The sequence below is a fragment of the Bufo gargarizans genome, chromosome 6 (genome assembly GCF_014858855.1).
Source record: "Bufo gargarizans isolate SCDJY-AF-19 chromosome 6, ASM1485885v1, whole genome shotgun sequence".
Taxonomy (NCBI): domain Eukaryota; kingdom Metazoa; phylum Chordata; class Amphibia; order Anura; family Bufonidae; genus Bufo; species Bufo gargarizans.
The window spans coordinates 145,612,882-145,628,657 of NC_058085.1; the positions used below are offsets into that span (position 1 = coordinate 145,612,882).

At 45.6% G+C, this 15,776-nt stretch overlaps 1 protein-coding gene across 3 annotated transcripts in view; it reads right to left on the minus strand.

Annotated features, from left to right (window-relative positions):
* MAPT (microtubule associated protein tau) overlaps positions 1–14,288 on the minus strand; it is a 75,272-nt gene extending 60,984 nt beyond the window's left edge. Inside the window, exon 1 of one of the 3 annotated variants that reach the window (XM_044299347.1) lies at positions 14,168–14,288. The gene's annotated coding sequence lies outside the window, so the exon portion shown is untranslated. Of the gene's footprint in view, positions 1–13,134; positions 13,365–14,167 lie in introns of those variants that run through there. The other 2 variants (XM_044299349.1, XM_044299346.1) reach the window with 2 other exon arrangements.
* Positions 14,289–15,776: the final 1,488 nt, after the last annotated feature.

The window sequence follows — 15,776 nt, forward strand, 5'->3', positions numbered from 1 at the left end:
GGGAGATGAGCGCTTCCATTGTGGAAGCGCTCATCTCCAGTCATCTGTATCGCCGTCCTCAGGACAGCGATACAGATGCCTGCCTGTGCTGCGGTAGGGGAGGGAGAGGCTTGTCCCTTTCCCTTCCTCTGATAGGCTGCCGGCCTAGTGCCTGCAGCCTATCAGAGGCCGGCGCAGGGGCGCGATGACGTCATCGCGCCGCCTGAGCCATACAGCGTGGGACACAGGCCAGAAGAGGCCTGCATCGCATCACTGACGTGGAGGTAAGTATGTGTTTTTTTTTTTTATGATATACAATACTTTTACTGGCGGGGGGCTGTTATTACTGGCACCTGGGGGCTGTTATTACTGGCGGGGGGCTGTTATTACTGGCACCTGGGGGCTGTTATTACTGGCGGTGGGCTGTTATTACTGGCACCTGGGGTCTGTTATTACTGGCGGGGGGCTGTTATTACTGGCAAAGGGGGGCTGTTATTACTGGCGGGGGGCTGTTATTACTGGCAAAGGGGGGGCTGTTATTACTGGCACCTGGGGGCTGTTATTACTGGCAAAGGGGGTTGTTATTACTGGCAAAGGGGGGCTGTTATTACTGGCACCTGGGGGCTGTTATTACTGGCGGGGGGATGTTATTACTGGCGGGGGCTGTTATTACTGGCACCTGGGGGCTGTTATTACTGGCAAAGTGGGGGCTGTTATTACTGGCAAAGGGGGGGGGCTGTTATTACTGGCAAAGGGGGGGGCTGTTGTTACTGGCAAAGGGGGGGCTGTTATTACTGGCAAAGGGGGGCTGTTATTACTGGCAAAGGGGGGATTTTATTACTGGCAAAGGGGGGATTTTATTACTAGGGGCTGTTATTACTGGCAAAGGGGGGCTGTTATTACTGGCACAGAGGGGCTCTTATTACTGGGGGCTGTTATTACTGACACAGAGGGGCTCTTATTACTGGGGGCTGTTATTACTGACACAGAGGAGCTCTTATTACTGGGGGCTGTTATTACTGGCATAGAGGGGCTCTTATTACTGGGGGCTGTTATTACTGGCACAGGGGGGCTGTTATTACTGGGGGCTGCTATTACTGGCATAGGGGGCTATTATTACTGGCAGGGGGGGCTGTTAATACTGGCACATGATTGGGGGCACTATAGGGGCATCTACTGAGGCCACAAAGAAGGGGTATTTTTTATGGGCTCTCTGTACAGTAGAATTTTATACTGGGACACATTATGGTGGGTACTATGGGGAAGGGGGAGAGGAGTACTATGGGGTCATCTACGGGGGGCACTAAGAAGGGGTATTTTATACTTGCAAATTATCGGGGACACTGAGGGCATCTACTGGAGCATTTTATACTGGTACATTATGGGGGGCACTAGGAGGAAGGAGGGTGTGGAGCACTATGGGATCATTTACTATGAGCACTATATAGGGGTATTTTATACTGGCACATTATGGGGCACTATGGGGACATTAGCTCAACTGGGGGCATTACAAGGGGGTATTTTTTGCACTGTCACATTATAAGGAGAATTATTACTACTGGGGGGGGGCATTATGGTGGGCTTTATTACTCCCCCATGGTATGACCCCCTACTAGCAGCACCGGCCTCTCCCTGCTCTGCTATCCCTCTGCCCCTTCTCCAAATCCTTATTATGAAATCTTTCTCATTAGGATAAAACAGAACATCAGCTCCGCCGATCCCCCGGCCAAAGTGTGGAAGTGGCGTCCGAGATCCCCAAGGGCCAAGTCAAGTAACTGTAAGTTTTCATGTGGAATATGTTTGTTATATACATATAGCCTACACTGTGGAGTCTGTTCTATAAGCACCATTGTTTTGTGGCGGCGGACAGAAAATAATCTGAAAGTGCCCCTCCCGAGACCAGGCTCTGGATCCGCCATTGTTCAGCATGCTATAAAATTATCGCTCGTCTTTAATAGATCTGTTCGCATAATATGTAGTCGTCCAGTCACTAACGATCTACTGCATGGCTTGGGGGAGTGGCAAAGTGTCTTTGAAATTTACATGTTATTTTTTTTTTTTATTGGCTACCTTGAAAGGGAAATACATTACCGGATGGGGAATGGGACAGTGGGTGGTGTAGTATGTAGCTATCACCATGATATCAGCCACTGTCACACCTTTTATTCCACCTGAAGACCAACCTCTTGACCAAGCATCTGTCCACCATCTTACATGTAATAAGAACTAACGATTTAAAAGCTAACGAGGGACGATCGCAGGTATGAAGTTTCGTCGCTATTGAGACGCTACATCTTCGATCGTTTATCGTGATTTGTAGGACATATGCTAGTGTAATAGTACCTTAACAGTCAATGATCTGTCAACAAGAGGTACACTACCCAAAAGTAGCCTCTAAGAGCCTTTTTATAGGGCAGTAGTGAAAGCACTTCTACTCCCTCTTGTGACAAGACCCTGGCTGAGACATAACTGCGTGTATATATGGATTGATTCAAAAAGGATGCAACTACACCGCCTTTAATGAGCATTCTTTGTAATAGCTGCAATTCTACCTACTGTATTGATACCAATAAAAAAATAACGTAAAAGTTTCATATGAAAATTTTATTCATACTGCTTTCCTTCCTTTCCTTTCCTAATATTTTCATTGCCACCTACAAACTGTGGCTAATTTCATAGGCAAATTTACTCACATGTATATTTTTACAGGGAGAAAAAAGCTACATGAGCACTGGATTTCCACCAGTCAGACCCAATGTCACTGTACTTCTATGTGACTGCGATTTGGCTACTTGACCCTTAAATTTGTCCAGCATTAATTGAATAATTATTTTTATGATTTGTTTTGTTGGATTTGGTGACCCTTTTCACAATCCTGCTTGCTCCTGTTTACACTCTGCAGGTTTGAACCTTTCATGTGAAATCCTACTCTCTTCGAATGATTTTGCATTAATATTTAATACCATAGGACAAGCCTCAGAGGGACCTGATCCCTTCCCGGAGGTGTGTAAGCATTCACAGGCTCCAGCTAATAGCACAATTTACTGCGTAATTTGCCCGAGAAGATGAATTGTGCTGATGAAGCATTACAGTATAGGCACCATTCTCCTGTGTACATTAAGGTCTTGTCCACACACCCACCATCAGGGGTGAAAAAAAAAAAATTAGAAGCTGTATCACACAAAAAACTGCAGCAAAAGTACTTTTTTTTAGGGTGGTTTCACATCACTTTTTCCTGGGGCCTTTTACTGAAAAGCTGCTTTTTCATCAATTTTTCCATAGGTTTCTCTATAGTACTGTAAAAAGGCATGAAGAATACTCATACAAAAAATGTCTGCACCAAAAATCTACCTGCCACAAAAAACAAACCCAAAAAACACTTGCAAAAAAAGCATGAAAATCCAGGATGAACATTTATTAAAGACTTTACGCCACAATATTGCACCATCTGTGCGTCATAATTTGTGACTTTTTAAGAAGTGTAGAGAAAATGGGTGGAACTTATTGGGAAGGATGGGGCTTCTCCCTGCCTGCCGGGTTTACTGGCAGGATTTATAGCTGAAGACTACACCTCTTAAAAATGTAGGTGCATCTCACGCCAGCACAGGGAAATCAAGACTGGTGTATAGACTAATCTGCCCCATGGTGTTTTTGACAAGCCAAAAAAAGTCACTAAAAAGTCTGTGTGAAGGAAGCCTTAGGGAAGCTTCACACACAGCATGTCCTTGAAGGTTCTCGTTCATCTGGTCACGGTAAATCAGTATAAGTCAGAGCAACTGGAATTGTTGTATTTTCTCTCGAAGACGCTAAACAAGTATGGAATGCCGGAGAAATGAACAAAAAGCTGATGAATTTTTCAAAAAATGTGAGAGCACCTAGACTGACTAAATTTGGCACATCTAGTTAAAGAAAAATCCACTGTGCCTAGGTGCGTGGCTTAAAGGGAGTCTGTCACCAGATTTTGACCTTATAGACCGCTTACATAGCGCTCTAGCATAGCAGTCTATGATTCTAATGGTACCTTTGATGTTTTCTTGTGAAGTTCCCCCAATGCAAAAACGGACTTTTATTCATATGTAAATTAGGGCTCGCAAATGCCCAGGGGCGGCGTTCACCTCGTTGGTGCCCAGGCTGTTCTGCCTCTTTTCGTCATATCCCCGCCCCAGCCTCTTCCTCTGCCCGCCCCGCTCTTCCTTTGAGTTCTCCTTCTCTGCAGCTAGATCCGGCACCTGCGCTATCCATTGCTTGGCCGGGGCATGCGCACTGCGATGCCCATTGTGGGTGTCTCTGGGGTGGGGATATGACGAAAAGAGGCAGAACAGCCTGGGCACTAACTAGGTGAACGCCGCCCCTGGGCACTTGCGAGCCCTAATTTACATATGAATAAAAGTCTGTTTTTGCCTTGGGGGAACTTCACAAGAAAACATCAAAGGTACTATTAGAATCATAGACTGCTATGCTAGAGCGCTATGTAAGCGGTCTATAAGGTCAAAATCTGGTGACAGACTCCCTTTAATGGGAAGCAGGTGTGGCTCAGTGGAAATGGTGTGTGGCCTAAGATGACATTTTGCTCAAAAATGGTGCCACAATTCTGTCATAAAATTCAAGTATTCTACAAAAAAAAAAAAATACAATGTTGCCCACGCGTATGGACTGAAAAGAATTTAAGATTCACTGAAGAATGCCCACGGCAGAGCCTGCACAGGGCGGACTGGCCATAGACCTTACAGGGAAATTCCCTGGTGGCTCAATGCCCAGGGGGCCACCCGAGCTTTCCTCACCCCCGCCAGCTGAATATATAAGGATCTGATGCGCTCAGCATTAATTAATGATACTTGACCTATGCACCTGACTGACGGCCGCAGGTGCCCTCCTGAATTCAACTATATGGCCATATGGTGCCCTTGTACATAGTACGACATGCAGTGGCAAATGCCAAGTTTTTTTCTGCTAGATTCCTATGGAAATCAGAGGCATATGGGGTACAGTATGGATGCCTAGCACGCTATGGGTGTATTCTGTACATGTATGTTGAGCGCTACGCTCATATACACCTGCTTATATAATCCTGGTGATGTTTTCATTTTTGGTGGTGATGGATGTTCTTGGACACATAAAACTGTATTTTATCCTGTAGCTCAGATTATGACATAACTTCTATTATAGGCTCTTCTAACACACACTGGATAAAGCCATAATCTGCAGCCCTGAGAAATGATGAGCATAAAGCGACTGAGACTATAAAGCACACGCTGAGCTGGTAAGGTCAGAAACGTCCATCAGTCAGAGACAGCATTTGTAGGACCCTGATTAGTCTAATCATCATATAATAAAGCAATTACTACTGCCACATAAATTACCAAACACGTGAATCGCACTAGGCTCTTTTCTGCTCTCGCTGCGCTGTCCTTGGCCTGTCAAGGCCACTTCTTTCCAATAGAACATGACGTAGACATATGGATAAAAAAAATTGGAGCTGTATTGTGTTGTGGTGAACGGTTTGATGGATAAATAAAGAAAAAAATAGAAAATTCTAACAAATCATGAGCTTTGCTTTATATATAGGGGCAAGGCTGGGGTCTAACAGAAATGATCCCAGAGTAGCACTGCCTGCAGTGCACCTAGTGGAAGTAAATGGAGTCACGTGCAACTTGCCAGTTACTGCGACCTGATGGATTTCTTGCGACTGCTGGGTCTCGGTCATTGGGGGGGCTGACATTCCACATCCCCACCGATCAGCTGTTTAGTTGCAGCTCCAGCACTGGAATTACATCGCATTGTGTAGTGGATGGAGTCAGTAACTGCAGCGCTGCTCCCATTCACTTCAAATAACCAGCTGATCAGTGGGGGGGGGGGGGGGGGGGTGGATGTCGGACCCCTGCCGGTCCATTGGTTACATTACAGTACAAAATTGTTATATATGCTATTGTGTTCTGTAAGGGGAAGATTAATTTATAAGGGGTTGTCTCAAGAAGATAACATAGGTCATTAATGTCTGTGGCCCAGACAACCCTTTTAAAGGGTCACTGAGTTTTCAGAAAACTTTTGATATGTCATAGAGACATATAAAAAGTTTTGATCGTTGGGGGTCTGTATGCTGGGACTCGCTCCGATCGCTAGAATGGGGGAGACAGAAGCACTTGCATCGCATACTCCTCACTGCAGGGGATAGGGCCCATAGACTGTCTATTGCGTCGGTCTCGCTTCCCCTCCTGCAGTGAGGATATACACGCAATTTTCTCTCCTCATTCTAGTAATCGGTGAGGGTCTCAGCGCTCAGAGCCACACCAATCAAAACTTTTGATATGTCTTGATGATATATTTATTTTTTATTTATTTTATGCACTTAAATAGCACTACTATATTCCGCAGTGCTTTACAGACATTAGCACCCAACTGTCCCCAATGGGGCTCACAATCTAAGGTTCCTATCAATATGTCTTTGGAGTGTGGGGAAACCGGAGTACCTGGAGGAAACCCACGCAAACACGGGGAGAACATACAGACTCCATGCAGATGTTGTCCTTGGTCGGATTAAAACCTAGGACCCCAGTGCTGCAAGGCACCAGTCCTAACCACTGAGCCACCATGCTGCCCACTATATCAAAAGTTTTTTTGAAAACTCGGTGACCCTTTAAGTCCACCAGGCTCAGATGGCGGTCCTGAGTGGGGACACCCACTACACGGGGAAAGACTGGGAACTTGGCCCTGAAACAAAAGCCATCACTAGCTGCCATCTTCTGTCCTCCTCCTCCTCTGTCTCTAATATGGATACAGAGTAGGAGGCTTAGGAGGTGAGATGTGGGCCTCGACACCAAGCCAGCCATACCTTTAGCATGCTGCCTGGACTTTCCCTAATAATGACCCCTATAGTTCCCCCAGTTGTATGTACCTGGCCAGAAGCAACAAGGTGGCCCTATGGTTATCAGCCAGACGGCCCCTGCTACTACAACATTCTAATTCCTTAATGCATAAGCCATAAAGTACGGTATCATATATGCATCTCGCAGAGTCATAGCCTCTCCTGGCTATGCTCCTCTTCCTTGTTCCTTGTCATCCTCCTGCTCTGAAAACAAATAAATGCAAACCTGAATGGTTAAGTAGAAGATTACGGCAGGATTTCTAATCTAGTGTGTGACCCCAGGGTACCTCGCTCACAGAACTGAGCCAATATCCTACATATTTGGAGAGCTGTGCCACTAAATATTCCTCTAGAGCAGAGCTTGGATTTTTGATGTAGCCCTTCACACCTTGACATATGGACTAAGCTGGCAATATCAGCCATGACATACATTAAATGTAGGGTCCTCATCTCCAAAAATCCAGTCAGCAGATGAAGGCTGCTTTGTGAGGCTGAGCTTGCCGATTTGGCACTTAACTCAGTGCATCATGTTAACCCACTTGCTAGAAATTTCTCTTGTCCATAGGCACTCCATTGGCTCCCTGCCTTGACTGCAATAGGAGTGTGAAACTGGGCTGTCAGACATCACCATGCGCCTATTCTAAACAATGACAGGGTCCCTGAGATCCAAGAGAGAAGCATTCACATTCTTTATCCGGAGAGCATTTTAATAAGGTGATGCAACTCCATTCCCATGCCTTCTATCCAGGTCAGGAGGACAGTCATCAAGAAGATCCCGATGATCTCAGCAGCTGCAGGCTCCAGGTAAGTAAAGCTTTCCAACGCACTTTGGTTAGGGTTTATCGCACAAAAGATTACACAGGAAGGAGTCTCAGGCTCCCACAGGGAACCCTAATGTACATGATGGAAATGATGTACTCTCAACTGTAAAACTGAAAGACAGTAACATGGTAATGCAAAGCAGAAGGCTTGGTTCAATGCCAGGCTGCAATTTGTCTGCAACAAATTCAACGGATGGATAGCATTCATGAAAAGAAGGCTTCCTGTCCTCATTTACCATGCTTTGACCACATGCTCCTCTTCAATCCTAAATCCAGGATGTGGCTATAAGGGGTGTAGATGGGGTCCAGAAACCCCTCTGCCACATAAGAGGACTGCAGTACTATAAATGGCATGTGTTGATAGGTGGGCAGGCTGGTACCAATTTTTTAATTACATTTCATTGTATCAAGCTATGTACAGAGATGACATAGGCCACATGGTAAAAATCTAATTGTGGCCCTCTTGCTGGCACCAAAGTGTCAATGCTAGTTGGCTCCTTGCCTCTTTTCTATTATTTTTGGAAGAAAGATAATCAAACCTTTTTTGCAACATAAGCCGATTTGTGTTGGTCTCCAAATTCTCCATGGGCCCCATGACAGCTGCATGGGACTACCTCAATGATATATATACCCTTGGCTGTGCGTTAAAGGGGTTGTCTAAGTTCTACTTAACGGTTTAAACCCCTCAGCCCCAGCGGTGCCACTGCAGTCAATCACATGATCTTCTTTGCTGCAGCGATGATATCAACGCTGCAGCCAATTACTGGTCTCAGCAGTATATTGCACAAGGGTCAGGGAGCAGTACAGGCCCAAGGAAAGATTAGGAAGTCCATGAGAAAAGGTAACCCTGTATCAGGGGGATGATGACTGGTGCAAGGGGATTTGAAAGTTGTAGGCAGAAAACGGAGAAACGGATCATGTCACATTGCCAGCAGCCCTAACACTATAGCACAGGTTAGCAGTAATGCTCAAGGGGACACAGAATAAGAAAAAAGAAACGCCATAAGGGAAATTCATCATTCCACTATGCCTTGTTTTGGCCCAAAAAGTTGCAAAACCTGGTTTTGTGACTTTTTTTGTTGCAAACAGCATTTCACGATGCGTTCGCCAGGTTTATGAACGGGCGGCATAGTAAGGGCGGGATCCTGGTACATTCATTGGTATTTTCATAATGATAATTTCATTCTGGCACATGGACTACCAACGGTGTCACGTAATTTATGGCGAGGTCTCCGTCTGGTTATAAATGTCATATCAAGAACAGCGCAGAAGATGGCAGTCTTGATATAGGGGTGGAATAGAAGGCAAAGAAATTTAAAACTAGGGCTTAATGGCAATCTTGGCCACAATAACCGAACTGGGTCACAACGCGACATATAAATTGCTGCTACTGCAATCCCAAAATCGCAAAAAATTTAAAAATTAAGCACTGCTGTATTTTTAGCAATTCTGCGATTACTTGCGAGTCGCAAGCAGCAACCCCCAGTCAGTTCAATGGCAGCACTGCTACCTACAGTCTTGAATTTGCAGGGACTATTCCTAATTTTCTGAGACAGTCCTTGCAAATTTGGGCCCCTTGGTGAAAAATAGCAGATTTATATAAACCCCTCACATAAATGAGGGTCTCTTACTGTTTGGGGCAGTCATAGGACAGGGCCTCTTTGTCCCAAATTAACCAAATGCAAGAAAACAGATTAGCCCCCGCATAAAATAGTACTTAGAATATGAACTTGATTCGTGAGATCGCCCCTTCAAAGTCTCTAAATGCATTTCTTGCATTCAAACACCACAATAGGACCCCCACCCCCATCACTTTCCGTCTTGCCTAGACCTCTGGGTCATCTGCCATCAAACATAATGACGGAAGCACAAAGAACGATCACTGATATTTGATATACAGCATTAATTACCTAAATGTGATAATGTTTTGACAAAATATTCCAAAATTAGCTCAAGCAATGGGGAAGGTGCGGGCCTAGCACGTTCATCATCATGGAAACCAGGCCTAGTACATCCACCACAGGCAGTACCTGCAGCCACCATGGTCCACTGAGCCGACTAGTAAACCAGCGGTATACCGAGGCGATGCCTAAAGTGACCAATAAGATTGTGTCTTCATTTTCCAACCTGTATTGGAGAAATGAAGGCTGGAATCTGATTGGTTGCTATAGGCAACCCTTCCTACATGAGGCCCAGTATGTCCACAATCCCATTACTACATCCGCCTGTCCTTATTGTGCCTATAAATGGTTGTTCTGCTCAGCCATATACCTCAGATAGCTTTTGAATGAAAGCTATATTCCTCCCCCCTCTGCCGAATGTTCACATGCTCTCACTGGGGGAGGGGAATTAGCTGCCTCCAGACACCTCTGGTTATCAAGTTATCTCCTGTGAGAACAAAGGATTGGGCAGGATGAAATCCAACATGCCCGATCCTTCATTCCAGACATCTGCACACCTCCATACACAATTGATGGTTGGCCGGTTCTTCCAAAATTGGCAGGTGTATAGGTACCTTTACAGTCTTGTGAGATTCCAGCAGGATACGGCTGGATTAGGCCTCATGCACACGACCGTATCTGTTTTGCGGTCCGCAAACCGGTGGTATTTGTGTGTTGACTTGGTGGTACACATTTTTGGGACCAGAATGGGACATGTTCTATAATTTGCAGAACGGACATACAGATGAGGACAGCACACGGAGGACATCCAAAAAAATGCAGACAGCGCCCAGATGGCATCTGTATTTTGCGGATCCGGGGTTTACCGACCACCAAATGGATACAGTCGTGTGCATGAGGTTATTGGGATTTTCAGATTACTGAACATTTGAATCTATTACACATGGTATAAGCGGAGAACCTGCAAGCTACTGTACCCAAACACAATCCTATCTATCTTCCTATCTCTATCTACCTATATCTATCTCTATTTATCTATATCATATCTATCTATCTATCCTGCACAAAACTGTCTATTATCTATCATCTATATGCCTATGTATGCATCTATCTATCTATCTCATATATATTATCTATCATCTATCTATCTACCTATCATCCATCTATCTATCTATCATCTATCTATTTAGGTCTATCTAACGGTTTATGTATATCATATATATGATCTATCTATCTATCCATCCGTCTACTATCTATCTATCTATCTATCATCTATCTATTTAGGTCTATCTGTTTATGTATATCATATATATGATCTATCTATCTATCTATTTATCCGTCTACTATCTATCTATCTATCTATCTATCTATCTATCATCTATCTATTTAGGTCTATCTGTTTATGTATATCATATATATGATCTATCTATCTATCTATTTATCCGTCTACTATCTATCTATCTATCTATCTATTATCTATCGATTATCTATCTATCCATCATCTATCTATCTATCTACCTTTCATCTATCTATCTATCTTATATCTATCATCTATCTATTTAGGTCTATCTATCCGTTTATATATCATATTTATCATCTATCTAGCTATCAGATTCATATCTACTTAATGCTAGGTAAGAAAATATGGAGGGCCTTCACTGACATATTATAATGAATATATTTCTAATACTACACTGCACTGCTTGTTTATAATACTGCCATGTATTCTTGGGCCCCCTCAGTTACCCGGGGCCTAATGGCCTCTGCAACCCCTAAGTACCCCTGAGCCCCCAGTAACATGCACCACTAGCATGCCTTATCCATACTGAAAATGATTATAAAATCCTACAAGTAACATATACAGAAATACAAACCCCAACCGGCACGTGTAAGACAGGACGAATGACTGCTTGAAGCATGGGCAGAACAATAGACTGATGTAAATGACACAATGCACGGAGGCGTTAAGGGAAAATGATTCCAGACACATTCAAATAATCTAGGAATACTATATGGCGGTAGCCTTGATAATGCAGTGGAAATATCTAATAAAATGCATACTTTTTTTTTTGCAATCTCGCTTCATTCCAATGACAATTTTGCAGATTTCCTCGCCCTCAGCAACAAATGACCATATTGTATTTCATTGCTTTTCCCACAGCAAATCTCATGGATATAAAAGCTATTATTAAACGCTCTGTCCGCCGTACTACACAAAGAGACAAAAAGAAAATAAGCATTGCCAAAGCGAGGGACACAGACAGTGCCCTTGTGTATTCTCCAGGATGGTTAGGGCGAGTAAACTACCAACAGATGTGGTGGAGGGGGCTCTGTATACCCAGGGTTTGGGGGGCTGAGAAACAAAAGCCGGGATTGATAGAGCCAGGGAGGGCACAGCCAGGGCTGGTGTGTGAGAGGGATGGCGGAACATCTGCAAAGTGTGGAGGACTGCGCTGCAAGGGGTGTGTCCACGCATTAAATAACGATATCGTACCGAAAGAAAAACCCCACCACAATCCGCACCGCCACGGCCAAACCACCATTGTTTCTATGCTACGCCATAGAGGAGTTAAAGGGAGCACCTTGGCACAGAACGGGGGTGGGGTGGGGTGGGGGGGTATAACCAGCGTGCATTTAACCCCTTGCTGCAGCCATGGAAGAAAAATGCAGAACAGTGACAAAATGTCCCCAAATGTAGCAACGGCACAAGGCTGGCACGTTAACCAATGCACAGCTCCATGAGAAATTCCTGTGCCCTACCTACTGCACAGTGAGGGCATGCCAACGCCCCACAGGAGCCATGCTCGCGCCTGATGCCAGATCTGCACAGAAGTGACCTGGCTGTACTACATTACTCAGGATTATGCCAAGCAGCTACCAGGCATTTCTCTGCATCTCAATGAGGCACGATATATAACGCACCCTCCAAAATTCAGATTTTTTTATATTTTTTTGCCTGCTGCATCCTATGTACGCTGGGAACATGCTATACACCAGACGTAGCTACATGTGAATATCTTGTGCGTTAGATTATTTTTTTGTATTGGTCAACTCCGCCAGCAGCAAATGTGTAGACAATGCACTGGAGCCGGCAGTATGTGCTGGTGGTAGCCCCCTCCTGTCTATAGGATGCACTGCCACACCTCACCCCAGCATGTGCCCGCAGCTCTATGTGCCGTAACCTTTATCCACCCCGCTTAACTTGTTCATTGCCACATCAGGTGGATGGCAGGGGAGGGGTTAAGATACATGTCATAAAGCCCTCTTCCTGAGGGATGCTCCAGGGATCTGCCGATCAACCTCTTTGTTCTGGTCCCCACCTGCCTGTCCATGTGTGGATTCCAATATGATAATCCTAGAAACATACTAATAACTATAGAGTAGCCATAGCCCATATCCAATCTATACACATATCATCACACTGCACCTCTGAGCGGGAGGCATGCAATAAGACACTGCAGCAGGTACTGGCAGTAGCAGACACCCAGACACATGCACAGTCACATCCACAGTGAGGTGCTTCTACCCCCAGCCCGTGTCATGAGAAGACATGCACGATGCCGTATGTCACCTGCTCGGTACCTGGCCGGTGCTGTCCTGCCGCTGCTGGCCGGGGCTGCTGTCTCCTTGGTCCGCAGAGCGAGAGGAGCGAGGGCGAGCGGCGGCGGCGGGGACGAGCAGGGGAGCTGTCAGGAGAGCTGGTCACGTGACAAAGGGGGGGGGGGCGGCTGTCACCAGTGGAAGAGGCTGAGCCAGGGATTAGCAGACAGCTGGAGGGACTGCAACTCCCAGCGGAACTAGGCATGCTAGGGGTTGTAGTTTCAGCTGGAAAGCCAAAAGCTTGCAGACCATTTATATTCTATCTTATTTTATCCTACCCTAATCTATTATTTATCTGTCTATCTAATTAAATCTATCTATATCTATCTGTCTATCCTGTATCTATCTACCTATCTGATATCTATCTATCCTTCTATCTATCTATCTATCCATCTATCTATCGTTCTATCTATTATCTATCTATCTAATATCTATCTATCTATCCTTCTATCTCTCTATCTATCTACCCATCCTCTATCTACCTATCTAATATCTATCCTTCTATCTATCCAGTATCTATCATCTATCCTTCTATCTATCTAATATCTAGCTATCCTTCTATCTATCCATCCAGTATCTATCTAATAAAGCCCTTGATGCCTACTCCCCAGCCATGTGTATACAGATGCCATAGCAGATGTAGCCTGGCCTTTCCACCACCCTGTCTGTGTAGTGAGATAGGGAATGGCTGCTGCATCACATCTGGGAGAGCTGGGTTACATGAGGATTCTGAAACCACTGACTGATCTGCACCTGTTATGGAACTACAACTCCAAGCATGTCCCCAATAGCCGGACAGTACAGACCCTGGCTGTAGATGACTGCAGATAACCTACCAAGTACGTTACTACATTTTAGTACATTCGCAATGCCAACCTATAAGCGCAACTACAATTCCCAGCATGCACTGACAACCTGTCAGGGTATGCTGGTATCTGTAGTTTCACAGCAGCTGGGGGGGGTCACAGGTCGCACCCCCGGCTCTTCCTCACACCACAACTCACCGTCCTGCACCGTAACACAGGCGGGGAGGAAACGTGGCCGCGCTTCCCCGCTAAAAAAAACAACAAGTCGTACTTTGCTCCCGTCCTGCGAATGCGCGTCCCCGCAGGGGGCTGAGTTATGCGGCCACTCCCCCTAGCGGCGGCGCGCTTTCTCGGTCCTGCTGCGGCGGCTGGTGGTTACCATGGAGACAGGATCAGCAGCAGCCAGAACCTCCATCCCTCCCCCTACATACAGATCCTTTGTGTGAGGGATCTGTCTGAGGCGCCCACCGCGATGGGAGAGATTTTTTATTTTTCCCAGGGTGTGATTGTGTGTGCCTAAAGCAGGAAACAGGCAGTAAATAATGTTAAAAAAAAAGGCAATTATAGAAGTTCTTCGTTGTAATTAGGTGTTAGAACAGGATTGCTATTAGGCAGTATAATTCATTATACATCCGCACTTATAGGTCCTCCATTTCGTGGGGGGGATCTAATGAAGTCCCTGAGGTTCTGTACAGAGCGAGGTGCAGGCAGTCCTTCCCAGTTCTGCGTGGGAATTTCATCCACTGTATTCCGAGCCAAAACGGAACCGGCACTGACAGGAGAATGTCGTTTGGGAAATGTCCTTTTTCTCTCCTCATGTTTGGCATATGTGAATATAACAGTGTGATGCAATGTGCGCCGGTCAGGGGTGCACCTAGCCTGAGGTGAAAACTGAAACAGCGGCCCCCCTTCCCCCCCAAGTCAATTTCCAGGGGTGCACCTAGCCTGTCTGCTGCCTGAGGTGAAAACTGAAACGGCGGCCCCCCTTCCCCCCCAAGTCAATTTCCAGGGGTGCAGCTAGCCTGTCTGCTGCCTGAGGTGAAAACTGAAACGGCGGCCCCCTTCCCCCCAAGTCAATTTGCAGCTAGCCTGTCTGCTGCCTGAGGTGAAAACTGAAACCGCGCCCCCCCTTCCCCCCCAAGTCAATTTCCAGGGGTGCACCTAGCCTGTCTGCTGCCTGAGGTGAATACTGAAACGGCGGCCCCCCTTCCCCCCAAGTCAATTTCTTAACCTAACCCCTTACCACCAGTCCTACTGCTAAAGACATGCTTGGAAAACATTACATACAGCACTACAAAACATGCAGGGTAATACAGTGCCACATACCTCTTACATCCAGTGGGGTGTCCTCTGATGTAGACGTTTTCTATCTTTATCTTCTCCATTCAGACCAGACCGCCATGATGATTTCTCTCAGCCATCTCTTGTCTCTCCAGAGTTTGACAAACAGACATCTTAGTTTACTACTTTTCCATCCTCCTTCCCACCTTCTGAACATCCTGCCAACTCTAATACTATGCCGACTGTGCTCCCCAATACTATACTGCAGAAACAGATAATCCCCCTGAAAATACTAGTACCACGCAGATCGTTCTCCTTTAATAATTATTTGCACACAGTGCCCTAAAAAATAAGTACTCCAACCAATTAGTGTCCCTGAAACTTATAGTGCCATAAGCATAGTATCCTCCAAAAATAATTGTGCTAAGCTGATACTGTGTCAGGGTCCTCCCAATGTAACAGTCCTCCCAAAAGTCCCACCAATGGTAATGATTATCTGCCAGAGTGCACTATGTGGTAACAGTGC